This window comes from Cydia pomonella, chromosome 14 (assembly GCF_033807575.1).
Source record: "Cydia pomonella isolate Wapato2018A chromosome 14, ilCydPomo1, whole genome shotgun sequence".
Taxonomy (NCBI): Eukaryota; Metazoa; Arthropoda; class Insecta; order Lepidoptera; family Tortricidae; genus Cydia; species Cydia pomonella.
The window spans coordinates 14,715,508-14,735,499 of NC_084716.1; the positions used below are offsets into that span (position 1 = coordinate 14,715,508).

Consider the following 19,992-nt stretch of genomic DNA (forward strand, 5'->3'; position numbering starts at 1 on the left):
TTATTAAGGATGGCACAACTTGACGTCCCTTTGCGTGCACAGCCACAGATAAGATAATGACTTGAATTTTGACAACCCTAAATCGCCGGTAGGGATAGTGCCATATATTATAAAGGGACAGCATGATTCGACCATGAATCGCTGTCAAACTTCGGTTTTGTAGGAAGTTTCTCTTCTGAACGATAGTACTATTACTTATTCTTTGGCATAATTCCCTAGATAATTTCCTTTTTTGGGCTCTTCAGACTTCTATACTTATGGCTTTATTAATAAACGCATTACTGCCCTGAATTAGCTACGAATCGTTTGTCTTAATCTGTAATTTTGACTTGTGTATTGGTAAGAAAGGGATAAAACATAATTTAACTAAATCAGACCCGTAAAGTTTTATGAATAAGGGGGTTATTCTATTAGTTCGTTGATCCACAACATAAAAGTTCATACAACAAAGCTAGAGTTTGAAGAACTACCCAGTTCCACGAAGCAATACCTTTAGTTTTTAACCTTCCCGCTTATTAATAAGTGGATTTGCAATAAATTCCCGTCCACGAGGATTGATTAATGTTCCCGGCTGGATTGAAGTAGGCACCAATGCCACCAATTCGACGGTCAAAAATATGCATTCTGAATTCAATCTTAATATGATTGTGATACAGTTAAATTTGGAGTATGCCGGCAAAATAATAATTTTACTTTTTATTTTTTGGAATTGTTCATTTCATTTCCAAAATGTTCAGCTTTCATTGGTGATTATGTTTTATTTGCTCTTGGCTGTTCTAAATATAAAATAATCGCATTAATGCTATTATTGAACTTAAGTAGCCAGGTACTTCTTTGGTCCTGTTATATATTTTATTGTACATAGAAATAAAAACACGAAAAACACACTTACAGAGTAAATTAAATACAACAAAGGCGAACTTATCCCAGTATGGGATCTCTTTCCCTTCTTCTTCTTTTTTTCTTTGGGATTTTCATCCAATACGTAAGGTCAATTGCTAAGTCAACACCCTCAACAGTGTCAAAATCCTGATTGGTCAATAAGAATACGCGTGGTATTCGGTCAAATCCACTTTAAAGGACAGATTTTTTTTGGAGCTAATATACAAGTTTGTGATAACAATTTCAAAAAATACTAGGTAATAATATTAATTCAATTGCATGAGTACATGTTTACATGTAACCTAATAATAAACCCCAGCACCTAATTATGGAAAAATGATCGCCGCACGGCGTTGAAGACATTTAGAATCGGCAGTATCCGCTAGCTGCGTTAGGACCTAACCTAAATACTAACGGTAATCGCTGTACCGACAGCAGGGCAATATATATGATAATAAATAAATATTAAATATTATAGGGACATTCGTACACAAATTGACTAAATCTCACGGTAAGCTCAAGAAGGCCGGCCTGTGTTGTGGGTACTCAGACAACGATATATATAATATACAAATACTTATTTCAATATATACATAGCAAACATCCATGACTCAAGACCTGTCCTCATCACACGAATAAATGCCCTTACCAGGATTCGAACCCAGGACCATTGGCTTCATAGGCAAGGTCACTACCCACTAGGCCATACAAGTCGTCAAAATGCTGATGAAGGCTGATGAAGAGTAACTTTCCAGTCACTGAAGCGAAATCTCCTCGACACGTGTATTCTACTCGTCTTAACCTACGGTGCTCAAACATGGTCGCTTACAAAGAGTCAGAAGTCCAAATTTAAGGTTTGCCAACGGGCCATGGGGCGCACTATTATAGGTGTTACAAGGACCGATCGTATCCGGAACACCACACTGCACTCAAAAATCCACATAGCTGACGTTAGCAAGAAGACTGCTAAGTTCAAATGGGACTGGGCCTGGGTGATCTAGTATAGCTACCAAGTGGATGTTTGAAGATGGGCGCAAACGCGGCAGGCCCAGACGGAGATGGCGAGACGACCTGGATAACTTCCTCAACAATTTAACTGGCTGGACTAAGCACTAAATTGGGAGTCATGGAGACCAAAGCTTTGCCCAGCAGTGGACACAAGAACAGACAAGGAAAAAAATACCTGCAGAGCTCAAGTCAAGGTTTCCCTTATGGTACGTTTGGTACAATAAATTAAAATTGCAAATACATAGTTAAACAGCTTATTTTTCCAACCCTACCGTAACCTGCGCATTCACGTGGTCTCGCAATGCGCCTCTCATTTTTACTGGGATCTAAACTAATTAAAACTAATTGCGAAATTACTAAAACCGATTCGATGCGATCTACTCGTTGATGGCGTAAGAGTGCTCTGATAGAAACTACTTACTTGCAAGTACATGATTAGAAGTAGGTATTTAATAAGTAGTATTTAGTTGACTAACGAGCGAAATTCTTTGCAACGTCAGACCAAGTTAACTTCGTACTGACTTGGCAAGGAACGGTGAAAATGCAATGTGGAAATACCAACGAATTAACAGACTATATTTATATTATAAATTAAACTTTGGGCAAAGAAAAAACTTTTTCTTTACGTAGGTATTAAAGATAATTTATGTATGTTTATATCAAAGAATTTATGGATAAAGCATTATGTTGATAGCTGATATTATTTCTAAATAATGTTTTGCATAATTTATGTTATTTTTGCTCTCGGTTTGAATCCGCCCGTTTCTAAAAAAGTCGTTTGCCAACTTGCTTGTTTTAGATTTAATAATTACATACATAGTTAACGATGTTATGAAATGTTAGCGTTACTAATTATACCCTTAAGTATACTGACTGACAGTATCTCATTACAATATAAAACCAAATTAATTTGAGACATGATTTTCTTCGTCTTCTATATATCTTTCTAAACATTACGGTTCATGTAAGTGTGGTGTTGATCTAGGGCAAGATAACGATTACAAAACGTTGGACAATACTTGAATCCATTTATGTCAATCTTGCCTAAATGGCAATAGATTTTAGAGATTACATGTATCAAATTTTGAGTACTTGGGTTACTTTTACCTAAATGGAAATTTTTAAGATCCCAAATATCAAAACAAATTAAAATATTTATCCCCAATAAACCAAGTAGCCTGCCTATAAAAGCAAGTGACTTTCAACCCGGGGGTTGCGGGTTGAAACCCCGGCTCGTACCAATTAGTTCTTTGGAACTTATTTGATATTTACCAGTCGCTTTTCGGTGAAGAAAAACATCTTCAGGAAACCGGACCAATCCCAATAAGGCCTGGTTTCCCTTCTAGCCAGGAAGGTCAGATGGCAGTCAATGTCGAAAAACGAGTATCTACTATCTAAGTCAAATCTGCGGATCAGGTAGTTGCCAAGCGGACCCCAGGATCCCATGAACCATGGCAAAAAGCCGGAACAACGCTGTTAAGATGAAACTCCAATAAACCAAGTACCTATCATCAAGGAAGTGAGTAGATGTGAAATCACTATATTTTAGCCTAGTCGGTCACTACCCACCTTACGAAGCAGCAGGGCCTGGGTTCGAATCCTGGTAAGGATATTAACTTCTTTGTGTGTTTATCATAAATATTTTTTCCTTACTGTGTGACTAGGTCGTGTAATATTGTCCTGTAATATTTTTTTTCGAAATTTGAAGTAGCCTTTTTTTACGTACCTGGTGTATTTTTTTAGACTATTACATACGTTCAGTGACCCAATAAGTACAGTGAGCTGCGAAATTGCATGCAGAAATTATGAATAAATTCATTGATAAAGTCGCCATGCACTTTACGGTGAGTCTGCAAAGTTTGCATACAATGTAAACTTACCTAAGTCATTATTTTGGGAAAAAAATTAACTTAAAAAAGTACGACTTTAATGAAGACGCCTTATTTATCTTTACAAAAAAAAAAGAATAAAATACCGGTTATATTTTCCCATTTCCAACAACATACCGTTTCACACACACACGTGAATTGCCGAACTAATGTCAGCCATGACTTATGGCTACCGCTTTCCAAAGCGCTCCGTTGACATTAGGGCATAGAAGTGGATGTCAACATTGTAAATTTTAATGGCGGCGTGGGCGCGCGCGTGCGCGTAGACCTGTGCGCGTGAGTTTGAAGATGAAGATGAAAATGCGGATGTAAATATGAGTATTTTAAGATATTAAATTTATATTGATAAAATCAAAGAGGGGTAGATACAAACACGAGTAGTTTTTGAAGAATGAATGAAGCTTTTACTAGCTACTGTGATGAAAAGACATTTTCTTTACTTTGGTTTTGGAAATTATTTATGTTTATATCAAATAAATTATGGTTTAAATATATTAGTAAGTAGGTGATTTCAGAAAATTAGGAAACCACTAGGTACTTGTATAAACTTTTTTAGAGGCTGTAATCTTTATAGCACGTTCGACGTAATAAAAATACATTTATATTCAAATTAACGCCAGAAAATATACACTCTTACTGGTGATACGAGAAAAAGGTCAATCACATTTTGGAAAAAAAGTCAAAATCTGTGGACAATACAATAAAACTTTATACTTTTCATACATATATCCATTTATCTTATTTGAGTCTCAAGTACTGAAAAAAATTATCCAGCTTTAGGTTCCCATAAAATTGCGATGTCTTTGATGTAACAGGAAAGACGCGAACTAGATAAGCATATTATTACATATAAAAATGACATATACGGTCACAAAAAAAATAATAAATACAGCAACGAATAAACAAAAAAGACACACAAGCACAATAGGGGCAATAGGGCGTAAGTCCAATCAGTTTGTTGACTGTATTGTAAAAAAAAACCTTCACTATTAAGCAGAAAAGATGCACCTGACGTCATAGTCGCTACTTAATCGTTTTGACTGTTCGAAAAAAGAACTTGATTTGACTTAACAGTCAACTACCCAAAATATGTTTAACCCAAAACGTAAGCTGTCCCATCACTATCATTACATATTTAGTCATTTTAATTTACAACTGGCTCTTAATTTCGACCGCCCACATCAACAATTGAAAACAATCAGCCCAACATAACGGCTCATGTTGTAAATATATTCATGTTGTAAATCATGTATTAATAAATATACAAACATACATGTAAAACGGTATTGTGACGTTAACATGACAAATTATACGTTAAACACAACATGCCTAATGACTGGTCTACGGTTGTTTTAGAAGAATTAGTCATTTTAGATAGGCAGTTCAACAAAATCGTTAGTAGTAAATGAGGTAAAAAGAATAAAATATAGATACAGTTTTTTTATTAAGTTAGATTTACATATATATTCTGTTTTAATTTCGTTTAACATTTCGTACTGACGTAGATATAGAAAATTGCATTTTTATGAATGAAAATGAAATGATGCTTGTATTTAATTGGTTAATGAAAATACAAAAATCGCTATATATGTGTGCTTATAAGATTTGAGGAGTTCCCTCAATTCCGTTTAGATCCCATCCAGAACTGGATGACAAATTTGGGAGACCAATTTGAAGCTATATGTTACTCTCAAAAAAAAAAAAAATCCAAATCGGTTCACACATAAAGTTATTAGTATAGTTTAGAGGTAAGACGTAAACAGAAAAAAAAATCTGTCGAATTGATAACCTTTTTGAAGTCGGTTAAAAATAAGATCTAGCTGAATAAAAAGCTCAAAAATAAACTTGATTATATCAAAAAGTTTCTAAAACATATCCGTTAATTGTGATTTTGGCAATAAGTTTATTTTTATTTCCCTAAAGTTTCCTATCTGACAGTCTAGCATGAGTTGCGTTCTCGCGCGCGATTCCATACTTGAACTGGAAAGCAAAGCAAACTGCAAAAATGTATGGAGTCGCTCACTTTGTCTAGACGGTCTGATCTCGATAACTCTCTCAAAAAAATCTTCTAATGTCAGTAAATATCAGCAAAAGTATTCGTTATGAACTTCTTAGTGAAGTAGTATGTACATGTTGTATGTAATGCATAAGGCACTATTGCTGACCGTACCTAACTCACAATAAAACGACATTTACAGATAAACATTGCAGCTGGTTGGTCAAGGCGTTTCCGTCGCATGAATAAAACATCCGTCACGACAGCAAAGTGCCATAAATCGTTTTTTTTGCAAAATGTAGGTCAATTTCAAACGTGTTATTGTAAAACTTGATTAATATTATGTAACGTGTTTGTTAGTGTTAAGTTGTCTGACGGGAGATTTATCTTAGTATAATTAGAAGGCAATTAACCTTTAAGCGTGTAGCGTAGACAAAATGTTTAGCAAAAATTGTAATTTTTTTATAACTAATTGCAGTTCTAAAAATTTTGGGATTACAGAAATGCCACTATATAAAAAAGGGGCCTTTGTTCTCGATTCGTTATTTGATGGTATACCTACCATGATATTAAATATATGTCTTACTTTCCAGTGGAAAATAAACGCTGCTTATTTTACTTTTGTCATTAAAAAACTGTATCTGAAGTAATATATCTGTCTACAGCAGTTAAAACATGGACATCTAGATATTTGTAAAACCTGATACTAATTAAGTAACATTATACACAGTTAGGAAATATTTGCCCAATAGAGAAACTACCGAAATTGAGAAGTGTACCACTCGCCTATCATGTTACATTGTTTGAACACGTCGAGGCGTGGCCTTAAGGGGATTATCCTAAGGTTAATGGTTCGCTCAAGTGATTTGAAGTAAACACCTGATTTTTAAAGAATCGTAATTTTATTTATATTAAATGAAAAAAATCAACAAAAAAAATTGCGGATTCTTGACCCCGCGTGATTGCATAATGCATCACGCGGTCATTTTTGTCTTGTGTGTGTTTTTTAAATGGTTTTTAGTTTTCAGATGTATTTTATAACGTTTCTAATTGAAAATAAACATTTTTTAAACCAAAAATATTAGGGAGGATTCAGACCTTAATAATGAACACGCACATAATTTTTAAATTTACAGAATTATTATAGAAACTAAGTTGTCATACAATAAACCTACCACACTTTGGTATTAAAGCTGGAAAGTGTATCTTATCCACATTAAAAGTACAATTCTTGTTTGATGAAAGTGATCGCACCGTGTAGTAATTACACGGTACAGAAACAGATGGAAAGGTTTACATTTTTAACTGGTTTATAAATAGCCGTGGATATTTTTAATGTACTGTCGACTCGATAACGAAGAAACGTCAGAATAAAAATCGAAGGTATTGAACAAGCATTTTTCCATTAGAATCTATTTATAGTTAGGCAAATGTACAAGTGATTACTAATCGATGAAAGACTTGTACAAGGAAAAGGAAAAGTATGATGCAATAATTTTATAACAAGATGCAACTGCTTAGAGGTAAATCTCTCTGTTTTAGTTGGAGTTGCATTTAAATCTTCTCTCGATCGACATCTTTCGTGCCTTCACATAAACCTATACGTTGCGGTTCGAAGTAAATAAAACATAAAAAGTATTCAATGCATATAAAACTTTGGTACCTACCTTAGATGGTAAAACGGTTTAACTACATACTTTATATCTAATGGTTGTTAGGTAGGAACTGTTATAGGTATAACAATACCCATAAAAAGGACCCGTAAAATGGTGGCAAAAAACCGTAACAGGGAAGCTAGTTAAATGCAATATATTTTCCAGTAGGTATCACTAATTTTCACAAGATGAAGTTATTTTATGTTTTCAATGTATCAAGTACCACGTTCGCCTTAGGTATTAACATGTTTTTAATCATAAATATTCAGGGGTCTTATTTCTGTCTAGGTATTAAAAACTCATCAAAATTGTTCAAACCACTCTTGTTTTATAATTGTACAAATAGTATGGAGCTTTTTCATATCAAAAAAGCCGAAAATTTAACCAATTTCATAGCACCTTTTTAATTTTTCAAACATTACTCCTACTGTATGACGCATGTTATTAATTCATTCATCTACACGTTGACATATAGTTCCCCCAACTAGGTGCGTTACGGTCTGACCACCATTTAAATTAATTAAAAACATGGCGACCAACGTCCCCTTAACGGTGTCAAACGGAAAGGTGAGGCTTAAAACAAATAGCGTGTTGGTAAAGCAAGTTTATTCAACGGAACACATAAAAAGTACATGTCAATGCGTGCTTCTAATGTGACGGAGTTTAAAAGCAGTTTTCAAAATCACGAAAAAAAGTCTTACCACATTTTGCCGCTGCGTCTTCGCCGCTCTGCAAGATAAATCGATCATTGTATATTTTTGATGTTTTTATACAATTAGGAACTCGAGGACTCTTAGAATGTAAGGAAACTTGAATAATGTAAATCGTTTACGGAATTATTACTCTGTATAAGGATCATTGTAAATCTTTCGTAAGCTGACTTCAGATTTCAAATATCAAATCAATGTATCAAAATAGAAGAGACAGTTCTAACTAAGTGTAAAAAAAACTAATTCGGATGTGTAACTATTACTATTTAATAATTAAAAACAAGTACCTAATTTTTTTTTAAGAATTTAAAAATCTTGATCATAACCTACGTATCGATTTCTTCGTAATCACTCAAACAATCGATGAAGTAGATACAGAATATGTTAAGAATTGCGTATTAACATAAATTTGTTTTTATTCGTATTTGAAATAAATAAGCTTTAGTCTTCACGTGAAGTCTCTTTAAGTAATACTTGTATACCAGTCTTGAAATCCCAAGAACTGATGGTATTCAAAATATGAAAGTGATAAAGCCCCATACTCACATGGTGGTTTGTCCCACAGCTCCATCTTCGCTAGCGCCCCACGACGGAATGCGCCACGCCGCGACCCTCGGTCCCAAGAACCCACCACCACCACACCTCGGGCCTGCGCGCGTGGTACTACCCTATTGATTTTTACCCCATCATACCACTAAACCGAAAAGCAGCAAGTGTATTTTAAGCTTTATAAGCTTAGTGCGTTTATGGTAAAACGCGATGGTTGATAACGCAAGCTAGGGAATTTGATTCAGGTATTAATTATGTAGCAACGAATGATTGATTGTGTGCTTCTAGTCATCTTAGCCATTAAGTGGGATTTTCAGGTTTACTTGTAGCTGTGATTTATTGGTGTGAATGGTAAAAAACTACGATTTGGGTGTGATGTTAATGGATTTTTCGTCAATATTTTATTACCTGCGATGGAAATTTATTTCTTTCGGTGACTGAAAGTCCACAAATAGACTTACAAAGTATTGTTTTTTTTTTGTTTATGAACTAAATAAGTAGGTTAAGAAATATGTAAAGTATTTCACAAAAAAATATTATTAAATGCAAGATTTTTACAGAACTGTACGGCTAGTGTATGCGTAAGTTACTTTCTATTCATCTCGTTCGTGCTCGCATATTAGTGGGAGGCAGATGTATATCGACAGGTGACAAGCATAACTCAGTAATTACCACCACAAGTTCATAACCATAATGAACCATATTACTACTGAAATAAGGTCGATTGTTGTTTAATTATTTATTAGTAATATAAAGTAAGTTACGCAGACTTTCTTTCGACAGGCAACTAATACTTATCGAGACAATTTTAAAAACCCTAAACAAAATTAGGTTGTGTTTTTTTTATCACAGAATTCCTATGGCCTCTTGTCTCCATCATCAGATCAGCTCGATGGTGCCATATTATTGCATTGTCACCCGACTTACATATGTATACAAATTTTTAGCTTCATCGGAAACCAGGAAGTATGTCAAATTTAACTTGCAAGATTTGACCATACAAACACATTGCAAGTTAATTAAAACCTGGTAATAAATTTTAGTAAAACCACATTTAAAAGCTTACAAAGCTTCATAAAACTTGCGTGTTGCATTCAAATCGATGCATACATCAACTGCAATAAAGCCCTTGCATTATGTGACAAAACAACATCGTGTCGAAAAGCGCAATGCGGTAAACGTGACAAGTTAAAATAGGCTAGTAGTAAACAGCTGTCATTATTGCTATATTAACCTTAAACCCAATTTGGTTATTCGCCAGTTTACTATTACCGTATGTGAATGGATACAGTCGGCGTCAGAGACATGTTTTAAACGGCGTGCGCCTTGCCATGCCTTGCTTAACGTGGAGTTCAATACGAGTAGAAATGGCAAATTATGTAAATAAACCAATTTACCCTAATTACTTCGTACTCTCGCACTTTTTAAGGGGGATGTATACCACGTGATCATCAATACAATAAATAAATTAATAGTTTAAAAACACTAGAAAAACACGCTTTTGTTAATGCACGTAAAAACCAAAAACAATATATAATAGGTCTGTTATAACCTTGAAACCTGATCGTGTTCAAAGTCCATTACGTGACCTTTCTCACAAGTGCAAACATGACTATTATACGATATTCCATCATGGAATGCCAGTGCCTATCTTCCAGCTTCATCATCAGACCTTGAAACCTAATCGTGGTCAAAGTTCATTACAAGACTTTTCTAAGAAATCCAAACACAGCTATGATACGATGTTCCATCATGAAGTTCCAGTTCATATCTTCCAGCTCCATCATCAGATCAGTTAGACAGTACCATATTATTGTATTGTCATCAGAACTACATACAGCTGCCAATTTTCATGACGCTACGATCCTTGGAAGATGGTTATATTAGTTACCTTAGACTCCATTACATAGTTACATACAGGTCGACCTAATAAAAGCGTGTTAAAAAGAGAAAACGTTTTTCCACTTCTAAATAGTATCCATTCTCAATGATTTTTAGTATTGTAACTGATATTATCAATAGAAAACACCAATTCTTCTATTAACTTGCACATATTACAACATCGTTATTAAAATTATAAGCGCATGCACATCGCATCGTATCTCTTCTTTTTAGTTCTCCATAGATTCTAAAAACGTAGGGAACCACAGACACATCTAAAAGGGCTCTACACCTCGAACAGATTCTAGACAAAAGGGCTCCACATTACACAGTTTCATAACATCCTCCCACAGGCAAGGAAAAATGGGAAACTTAATACTACTTAATAATTGGCATACATCGTGTAACAACTACGTACAAAATTGTTTACAAAAAAAACTTCTACAATCGACATATAAGTATCCCAAACGGACAATAGAGCACTAATCTTGGTTCGAAACGATTGGCACATAATACAAAACATAGAAAAGTAACAATTTTGAATATAATTAATTTAAATACCTTTGAGGTATTTTTATAACGCGGCCTCTTCGCGTTTCGACAGGGATAGAATTAGGGCTGTCATCAGAAATGGGTTCTGCTACATCCTGATTGACGCCCGGCTCACTAATAAGATCCAACTTACCTGTGTGCAGTTTTTCTTTTAAGGAGTCAGCTGATAGCTCGAGGGGGTAAAGCTTTTGACAAGCTCTTACCTTAGCTCCTGTAGCAGTCCTTACCTTAGCAACCCGAGTGAATCCATCATTCCCTACATAGACTTTCTCTATTACTCCAATCGGCCAATGAAGTCTGGTCATGTCCGTCTCGATCAGCACAACATCCCCTACTTGAGGCTCCTTGACGTCATTCCTGTAATTCTTACTTGACAGTAGCGACAAATACTCAGTCTTAAAACGTTGTCTGAAATCTTGTCTAAGCTTCTGTAAGTACTGGTACCTTTGACCGAGATTCTCGGCATCAATCTTATCGAGGTCAGCAGTATCATTATTACTTAAGCCTTGAAGAAACATTTGAGGAGTTAGCGGTCTCAATGAGTCATCTTCTGTCTCTATGTATGTTATTGGACGGCTGTTGATGGTAGATTCACAATCACATATTATTGTAGATAATTCTATCCAATTTACTGACGCTTTACCCAAGATTCTTCGTAGCATTTCTTTTACTACACGAATTATCCGTTCCCACCATCCTCCCCACCACGGAGACCCTGGTGGTATAAATTTCCACTGAATGCTTTCTGAGGCAGTGGTACTTTCTACTTTAGCCCAGTCTACATTATGGAGTAAATTTGCTGTGCCTTGAAAATTGGTCCCATTATCTGTCCAAATCACACTTACTCTTCCTCTCCTTGCTAGAAATCTTCTTAGTGCCATAATGAAGCTAGCCGTAGACAGTGATTCTACCAATTCAAGGTGTATTGCTCGGTACGTGGCACATGTAAATAGCACAATCCAGCATTTTTGTTTGTCGATGAGGTACAGAGGTCCCGCTAGATCGATTCCGGTTACTTGAAACGCTGACGTAGCTTCTGTTCGATCCGTAGGTAGTGGGGCTTCTGGTACACTGTAACTTTTACATTTGTATCTTTTACATATAATGCACTGTGCTACAATTTTCTTAGACAGACGTCTTATATTTAAAATCCAATAGGTATTTCTTAAATCTGTCATCATTGTTAAAGTACCTGCATGATTCAGCTTCAGGTGTCTGTATAAAACTAATCTTTGTACTATTTCATTCTTTCCCGATAATAGTATTGGGCAAATGAAGTTCTTACTCTCGTGAATGAAATCTAATCTTGTCTTTACTTTTATTATGCCATTTTCATCTACTTCGGTGCACAATTTTCTTGGTATGTTAGCTTTATCTTCAAAACTTTCTTTCTGTACCAACCTTATCAAGACTTGTTCAGCATATCTATATTCCTCATTACCTATATCTTTTTTTCTTGAAGAAAATTGACGTCTTATTGTAGGATTCATTCTTAATAGCCATGCAACTAGTCTGACTATTTTGTTGTACTTTGAAAAATACATCAATCTCTTACTAAAGGGTAGTGTGTTTGTGTCGACATTTATTACTGTTCTCTTTATTTCTTCATCACATACAGCTTTCTCGTCAATAGGGATGTCATTGATGTTTGATTTTGGCCACTTATCTTTTTCTAGTTTAAGCCATTGGGGGCCTTCCCACCAGCGACTTTCCAGCAGCGTTTTTGCATCACAGCCGCGAGATGGCAGGTCAGCAGGGTTGGCGTTTCCAGGTAAGTGGTACCAATCTTCCTTTTTCGTGTTCTTGCAGATTTCTGTGACCCGGTTACTGACAAAAGGTTTCCAAGATTTTTGTCTTTTCAGCCATGCCCATGCCACAGCCGAATCAGTCCAACAAAAAACTTCATAGTATTTACATAGAGTTAGTAGACCAGAATTTACAACTTCTGTGAACAGTCTCGAAGCAATTAGACAACCCATCAGTTCAACTCTTGGTAGACTCATTTTTCTCTTGGTTGGTGTTACTCTACTCTTGGCTAGCACTAGCTGAACATTGACTTGATCACCAAGCCGCGTGCGTAGAAAAATGCATCCTGCATATGCATCTTTACTAGCATCACACATCACATGGACACTAGTCTCACATTCTTCAATTGGTGCACTAGTCAGACGTCTGGGAAATCGACATTGGTTAACATAGTGCAGTGTGTCTAACCATTCTTTGAACTCTTTTTCTAATGCTTCTGGAATTGGTTCATCCCATCCTGTATTGTTCATCCATGCTTTCTGTGTTATAAGTTTTGGTATCAGAGTGACTGGAGAGACCAATCCAAGTGGGTCGAATACTTGTTGGGTTATAGATAGCAGCTCTCTCTTAGTTATTTTGTCTTTGATTCCGTTTTTCAGGTTTACACTGCACTCTAAATCATCTTGAACAGTGTTCCATATCATACCTAAAACCGGAACAGTAATCGTATCGTCTATTCTTTTTGGAGCTGTTACCCATCCTCGCAGGTCGAATTTTCCCATGTTCATTATTTCTTTTGACTCGGCAATAAATTTGTTCATTTGGTCTTCAGTTTCCACACTTGTCACACAATTATCTACATAGAACGACTCTTTTAGTTTCTGTGCGGTTTCTTTGTAGTTCTCAGGGCATTTCTCTAAATGATAGTTAATTATGGCCGCTAAAATGAAAGGGCTGCATGTCAGACCAAAAACTACTCGTTGATGCCGATATGTTACTACATCTTTACACAGTTCTGTATTTTTCCACCAAAGAAACTTTAAATAATCTCTGTCTTCTTCCTTTATTGATATGTTTAAGAAGGCTTTTTTGATATCAGATGTGATTCCGTAAGCACTTTTCCTGAATAAGATCAATAACTTCGGGATGAACTCAATTAGATTTATACCTTTGTCCATGCAGTCATTCAGAGACCATCCATTTTGATCTTTCGTTGATGCATCATAAACTGGTCTCACTTTAGTGGTGTTGCTCGACATCTTTATAACAGGTCGGTGGGCTAGATAGTGGCCTTTTCCTTTATCATCATCTTTGACCTCTTCGATAATTCCTTCTTTTTCCCATTCTTGAAAAACCTCATCATAAGCCTGTAGATTTCCTGTTTTCATAAGCTTCTTTGATGTTATTTGAAGTCTCTTGAAGGCTTGGTCATAGTTCGGTTTTAAGTCTGGAGTGTCTTCTTTCCACAGCAGGTTCACTTCATATCTGCCTGTCTTGGTCTCTGAAATATTATCATTAAAACTTTTTAATATTTCTTCCTGCTCTCTCTTTTCTTGTGGGTCTTTAATTCCTAAGAGCTCTATGCTCCACAAGTCTGCAATATTATTTGTTTGTGAGAAACAGGTTTGAAGTACCATACAGCTATAAGCACTTAATGTAGGACCTTGTAGCGTCCAACCCAGTTTTGTTTTCATGGCAAACAAATTGTTTTCAAGATTAATTATTGTGCCCGTTATTACTGCACCCATATAATCCGATCCTAACAATATGCCAATGTCAACTATGTCATTTTCTATATCTGATAATTGTATGTTTAAATTGTGGAGTTTCTGCATAACTTTTTTATCCTCCACTTTAGGCAGAACACCACAAAGAGCAGTGTTTTGAGCAAGGGCCTTTATAGTAATATCAAAGGAATTGTCTAATGAACTCACCTTTAATTCGTATTTGTTGTAGACATCAGGTTTTGTTTCTATTGCCCCAAACAATGTGTGTCCAAATTCCTCTCGACCTATTACCTTTAAGTTCAATTCTTCGGCTAGGCTTTCCTTGATATATGTCCGCTGCGCACCACCATCGAGAAGAATCCTCACCTTCTTTTTCTTGCCTCCGTGTTCAACCACTGCAACCAATGTCTGTAACAGAGTGGTTGTTCTATCCTGACACAAAGTGACATTTTCATTAGGTTTTTTGGATACTTCAATTTCTTTATTCTTTTGGCTATGCAAATCTGGACATAAAATGACTAAATGTCTTCTTTTACATGCTATACATTTTAAAAATGCTCTACACTGTTTTGCCATATGACCCCGTTTTAGACATATATAACATCCACCTTTCTTTTTAATTAATTCTTTTTTCTCATCTAAAGTCAAATCTCCTCCCTTACCACACTCAGTCACTGTATGATTCTCCTTGTCACAAAAATAACAACATTCCTTACCTCTTTCCTTTATTACCTTTGTTGTAAGGCACGTTGCTGTTGGTTGAATGTCTGGTCTGCAGCTGTGTGACACTGACTTGGGAAGCTGACTAGAACTAAATTCAGATCTGGCAAGCCTAATCCTCTCCTCTGCTTGTACTTCATTCTCAAGGAATTTTAACAACTGAGCCAATCGTTCCGAACCCTGATGTAACTGTGTACTTTGAGACTGCGCCCTACTGTATGCTAACAAAACTTGTTCAGGCATAGCCGATTCAATTAAAGGAAAAAGCATAGCATCATACCTATCTTTTGTTACTTTTAATGTTTCCAGCGCATGTAGGTATGTACTCACTTTATCATATAGGGTCCTTAAATCTAATACGAGTTCACCACGAACTTGTGCGAGCACCATATTTAGCAGTTCTCGGATATACACCTCTACTAACATTTCTTCTCGTCCATATCGATTCTTCAGCTGTTCAAGAGCCTTCGGGTAGTTGTCTGCGGAAGGCGGGAAGCTCTCCACCAAGGCACGGGCATTTGAGTCATCCTTCAAGCTCTGAAGTAAGTACTGGAACTTGTCCTCTTCTGTAATACTTCGGTCCTCATCTATCTTCTTAAATTGGCCCCAAAACTGGATCCATTTTTTGGGGTCATCGTCGAATTTCTTGATTTCTATTTTAGGGAGTTTGAAGTTTTTCTTGTTTTGTGGGACGGCCGGCACCGTAGGATTAGTCTCTTTTACGTCCGGCTTCAAAATGTGGTACTTTTGTTTGAAGTGCACGTATCTCGTAAGAAATTCTTCTGCTTCGTCCACTTCCTTGGTAAACTCTTCTTCATTGAAGTCTGTTTTCGTTGAATGTGTACTCTGTATGATTTCATCGAGTATTCTAAGTCGATTCATTTTCTCTGTCAAGTACAAGAAGTCAACTTCAACCGCGCTGACATCCTTCTCTATTATTTTCTGATCAAGCGTGGTTGCCGTTCTGTTAAATAGTCTTCTTATTTGTTTTCTTTCGCGGTCTGCCTTAAGTAATTCCGCCATTTTGTTACGCCATGCAGTGCACCCTTTGTTGTAACATGCGCCGTTCGGTTCTTTATTCCTACGGTCGCCACTTGTAACTGATATTATCAATAGAAAACACCAATTCTTCTATTAACTTCAATTTAATGCACATATTACAACATCGTTATTAAAATTATAAGCGCATGCACATCGCATCGTATCTCTTCTTTTTAGTTCTCCATAGATTCTAAAAACGTAGGGAACCACAGACACATCTAAAAGGGCTCTACACCTCGAACAGATTCTAGACAAAAGGGCTCCACATTACACAGTTTCATAACAAGTATGTTATTGACCAATAAAAAACTAGGTTTATAGGTTTTTCCTTTTCTACAAAATCTGCAATGGGTATAAAAATCATTTTTTTTAAAGCGACACCTATAAATGTAGAATATATTACGCTGAAGCGATCGACATCAAAATCAAAGTGATTAGTTAAGATTTAGTGGAAAACGTTTTCTCCCGAAATGGAATTTCATTAAAAAAAACCGTTATTTCGCTAGGACCGCAAAGATATTTTTCCCTCTTAAGGACACACGTGTTTATATACTTAAATCTTTCATTTATATCAATGTTAAAATATAAGTTAATAGATAATATTTCAATAAAAACAACTTGTAAAAATATTAGAGGTTATTATGTCAAATGCTAACAAAAACATTTTAGGGGCATTCTTTAATTTTTAAAAGAGGCAAACCAGCAAGCGAATCGCCTGATGGTAAGCGATTACTATTGCCCATGGACAACCGCAACAACAGAGACGCTGTAAGTGCGTTGCCGGTATTTAAGATGGGAGTAAGCTTCACACACTCACACACCTCAATAGAAGGAAGCAGTACAAAAGAAAATAGCAACAAAAGCAGAGATAAACAACGGATGGTCTTTTTGCTAAAAAGCGATTTCTTCCAGATAACCTTTAGGTAGCGGAAATTAATAAATTTACATATTTCAGTAGGTGTTGTAAATGCAATGAAAGAATACTTTCACAAAATACACACAAAAAAAAACATGAAAAAAAAAAATAAGTTACATATTTATTATACGTTCATACACATTCATTTATGTATAAGTAGTTAATTTTTATAATGAAACCGTGTCTTGATAAACGATTTTGTAAGCGTAGTGACAACGTGTCAGACTAATTATCGACTAACAGATGTATCCGGTCTTATCACAATCTCGTTACGTTCATATTGACTGGGCTACATTTATATGGAAACCAACCTAACCAATATGATTTAGAATAGGGTTGTTTCCATCTACAAATCTTAGGGCAGAATTGTATCCCAATAAATTCTTTTTTTTTGGATTATAAGATCATGTTAAACTACTTTTAGGGGACCTGTAATGACCATATTTTTGTAAATATTGAATTTAAAATATCTTTTGGCACACGTCACGTGACCAAACTCGAAACATCATTGAAGATTCTGATGACGTCACAACTCTCGGATTGACACTGTTGACAGTTAGGCGATAAACAACAAATGACAAATGTCAGTTGACAGTTCGTATCTTCTACGTGTGTACCTATGTAGTTATGTGTCATACCGTAAACTGTGACGTCACACAATTTTCAAAGAGCGTTTTGGGCGCGAAAGCATCTGTCAAAATATATTTTGTTAATTTAACATATTTAAAGCCGTTTTTAGAATAAAAGTTGAATTTTAGGGCAACTTTTAGTTAATATAGAACGTAATACAAGCGTTTCAAAAAATTGGAAGCAACCCTATTATCACCAATATATATAAAAAAGCCAGTTCAAATGCATCTTTATTGTAATTAATATTATCTACAATACATTTCAAAAACAAACAAAGAAATTTTGCCTTCAGCAAGTCGCACCATTTTCGCTTCATACTCGTATATTTGATCTCATATCAGGTAACCTTTTTCACTTCACCAGCCCAATCCAAAAACTTCTAACTAATATCAGTTGATTAGCTTTACTATAATGTATATTTATAGTAAAGAGTATTATATTATTATTATATGTATATGCACGTTTAACTTCACTTATCGTATTGTACAGAGTTTATGACAAATGTTTTATTTTAATTGTAACAATTTTACGGGGGATATTACCCGCTATATGTAGGCCTCGTGTGTGTTACATTGCACGGTAAAAAAAAAACACAATCACATGAAAAGACAGAGTCGTGACAGATATGACGTCAGAGTAGATAAAATACAAATATTTGTAATATTTTACAGTTTTGCATGAGACCGCATATATCCATAGGACTCAAGCCTAAAAACCAGCATATATCTGCTGTACGGTAACCAATATTTATTTGTACATTAAAGTATTTAATAATAATAATAAATATTATAGGACATTATTACACAAATTGACAAGTCCCACAGTAAGCTCAATAAGGCTTGTGTTGAGGGTACTTAGACAACGATATATATAATATATAAATATTTATAAATACTCAAATACATAGAAAACACCCATGACTCAGGAACAAATATCCATGCTCATCACACGAATAAATGCCCTTACCAGGATTTGAACCCGGGACCATCAGCTTCGTAGGCAGGGTCACTACCCACTAGGCCAAACCGGTCGTCAATCAATAATAATAATAATTTAATATTTACTTAAGAACATAAAGTTACAAAGTCGTTCTCCATATATTTCTTAGCCACGCAAGTGCCAACTCGCGCTGTATATTCAATAGAAAATTCATTAAAATTCATTAGATTTGATTAACTTTGTCCCATTCGTTGAGACTTGAATATATCAAGCTTAATTTATATGTACTAACGTGCCTTACTTACTAACTATATTTCCAATAAAACTTGAACTCTCGTCTAGTATTAATACGCAAGGGTCAGCGGTCTTTTATAGTTGGTTCTAAAAGATAACCAGTATTAAAAGGCCTCTTAAAAAGAATAGCATCCAGTAAATAAGAGGTTTTGTGTACTTGGTTAGTGATGTGACAGTTCTAGTTAACGCGAATGAGACAAGCAAACTTTACCTTTTTACTATGGAAATGTGAACTAGATTTAATTTAATCTAACACTCCTTGAAACCTGACTACAATCATTCACCGATACGCAATGCATTTTTAACCAACTTTCAAAAAAGGAGTTTCTTTAATCGGCTGTTTATAATAATGTTTTTCTGCAAACATAATTATTTTATATTTTTTTACAGTTTCTTCAGCATTGCATCAGCTTGCAAAAATATATTCTTACCAGACTACGGCGAGGCAAAAGTCGGGTTATATTTATATCTTTATTCGGGTAGCAAAGTAAGTCAAACAACATTTTACAAAGACTTTTGACGACCGGTCTGGCCTAGTGGGTAGTGACCCTGCCTATGAAGCCGATGGTCCCGGGTTCAAATCCTGGTAAGGGCATTTATTCGTGTGATGAGCATGGATATTTGTTCCTGAGTCATGGGTGTTTTCTATGTATTTAAGTATTTATAAATATTTATATATTATATATATCGTTGTCTAAGTACCCTCAACACAAGTCTTATTGAGCTTACTGTGGGACTTAGTCAATTTGTAATAATGTCCTATAAAATTTATTTATAGGTATTTATTTTGATTAGAGCTGATATATGTCGTGTCATTCACGAAGACGCGTGCCTTGAATCGCATTGTCGTGTTATTA

At 35.4% G+C, this 19,992-nt stretch overlaps 1 protein-coding gene across 3 annotated transcripts in view; it reads right to left on the minus strand.

The window, feature by feature from the left end:
* The window catches only part of LOC133525035 (uncharacterized), a 191,464-nt gene that overhangs the window by 48,943 nt on the left and 122,529 nt on the right, over positions 1 to 19,992 (minus strand). The window contains exons 1-2 of one of the 3 annotated variants that reach the window (XM_061861237.1): positions 8,687 to 8,799; positions 8,132 to 8,159 (exon numbers count right to left, since the gene is read on the minus strand). The exons of the other annotated variants lie outside the window; for them this stretch is intronic. The gene's annotated coding sequence lies outside the window, so the exon portion shown is untranslated. Of the gene's footprint in view, positions 1 to 8,131; positions 8,160 to 8,686; positions 8,800 to 19,992 lie in introns of those variants that run through there. 3 annotated transcript variants of the gene reach the window in all.